This window comes from Gorilla gorilla, chromosome 13 (assembly GCF_029281585.2).
Source record: "Gorilla gorilla gorilla isolate KB3781 chromosome 13, NHGRI_mGorGor1-v2.1_pri, whole genome shotgun sequence".
NCBI classification, from domain to species: domain Eukaryota; kingdom Metazoa; phylum Chordata; class Mammalia; order Primates; family Hominidae; genus Gorilla; species Gorilla gorilla.
Window position 1 is genome coordinate 124,083,480 of NC_073237.2, and position 2,269 is coordinate 124,085,748.

Sequence of the window (2,269 nt, forward strand, 5' to 3'; positions counted from 1 at the left end):
CCAGAGACCAGAACTCCCCCTCCCCATCACTGACCTTGTTGGAGATTAACTGCCTCTTTTATTGGCCTGTACCTAACTCAGACCAGATGGCGTCGTGAACAGAGACACTGTGGCATGATCATAACTCACTGCAGCCTCGAATTCCTGGGCTCAAGCAATCCTCCCACCTCAGCCTCCTGAGTAGCTGGAACTACAGGCGGATGCCACCAGGCCTGGTTAATTTTTTTTTTTTTTTTTTTTAGAGATGGGGGTCTTGCTATATTGCCCAGGCTGGTCTTTAACTCCTGGCCTTAAGTGATCCTCCCACCTTGGCCTCTCAAAGTGCTGGGATTATAGGCATGAACCAGTGCACCTGGCCAAGCGCATGTTTAATGATGCCTGGCCTCCCTGCTTCCCCAGGGCCTAGGTTTCTTCCCTCCAAAGTCTCCCAGAGGTGACAGTGCCCCAGGCCACTGTCCACTGTCCTTGGCCGGTGCTGCAGTCTGCATGGCTTTGTGCACTGCCTGACTCCCCTCAGAAGACCCAGCTCCTGCAGGGTTTGTGTCTCACAGCTCCAGCAGCTCTGGGCCCATCAGCCTCAGTCTCCAAGACTACGGAAGGCAGCTAGAGAAGCGATAATGAGACAGTGCCCCCGTGGCAAGTAGCGGCCTATGGTCCAAAGTAGGGAGCTTTGGGGAGAGTCTCCAAGCAAACCCCAGAAAGTGCTCTCCCTCCACCCTGCAGCGTCCCCTCCCTGCCTAGAAGTTCAGCTCGTCCCTCTTGCCACGTGGTGCTGACAAAGCCATCCTGGTGCTGATGAAGGCGAGGAGGGCAGGTCTCCAAGCTGACACCCTCTGTGGGCTCCAGGCTGCCCAAGGGGCTGTGGGCCCCATTAAGCTGGGAATTCAGAGCTACCCCCTGCGATGGCCTGGGGAAAAGAGAATAGAAATGGGGGAGGCATGGGGAGGCCCCCGGTCAGCTGGGAGCACTGTGGGAATTTTTGCCCGCCTAGGCTCCTGTGGGAGCAGCTGTTCAGGTGGGGGAGGGGGCAATGTCCAGCAGGAGCAGGGGCATCGCATTGAGCTGGAAGGGCACTGGGCCAGGCCTCCCCGCTCTCCCCACAAGGCCTGGGCAGCCAGAGCTCCCTCACTTGTAAGTGCACTCAGGCTGAGGCCTGTGCAGGAGTGTGGGGGTCTCTTCCCTCTGCCAGTCACATTTGTGCCCTCCCAGGGCTGCCCTGCCTGCAGGGAACAGGCACCCTGGGAAGGGCAGACCACCACAGGTGAGGTCCAGGGCTGTCGGAAATTCCAGGCAGGCCTGCCTACCACACAAAGTGGGCGGGAGCTTCATGGGCCACCACTCACTAAGTGCCCCCAGCATCCCTGGACCGTATCCCTGCACAGGGAACTTTACAGATGCGGTCTTGTGAACTCTTTCACAGAGCAGGGTTCAGGCCATTGGCCCAAGGACCCACTGGAGGTCAGACAGAGCCCAAATGTGAGCCCACTTTTGACCAACCAATCACTTCTCTGACCTTTCTCATCACCAACAGTAAAAATGCCCCCACCTCCCTGTGTTTCTGACCTATCACCGTGACCCCAAGCTCTCCTCATCCCCCTGCCCCCGCCCCAAGGGTCCTACAACTCACAACATCTAGTTGCTCCAAGAAACCACATTTGCTGAAGTACCACTGCCATTCCCCTTGGCAGAGTTTTTCAGGGTGGTGCTATAGCCATCTCTTGCTAAGTGACAAGCCCTGGGACGACAGGGATGGAAAGGACCTGCCCGCTGTCCCACGGAGTGAGTGCCTGGGCTGGTGGGGAACACAGGCAGGCACACAGGCATGGCTGGCTGAGATTGGGGCTGGGGATGGAGCTCATAGAGGCACCCAGCTGCCAGCCAGGGCCCCATCAGCTGGACACCCTAATGCACCCATGCCAGGACACTGTCACCCCAGGCCACAGCTGCAGAACAGGCTTTGTGTGCCCGGGGTTAGTGTCGTCCATCTTCTGATCAGCACAAAGGAAAGGATGGTGATTTCCAGGGCCCTGACTCACATGAACTTTCCCCATGGCGCTTATTTCCACGTGGGAGAAAGAGGGGTGTCCCCAGAAGCCCAAAAAGTTGCCCTGGGAGCCAGGCATCCTGCCTGCCATGGCCTGGGACTCTTGGGCCTGGGGCCTCACTGATGCCATCTGCCTTGGAGTGGGACCTGGTACCGGCACCCAGCAAGAAGAGGGCAGGGTCCCTTTAAGCCCAGCCTCACTCCCTCGGCCTGTTGCTATGTACG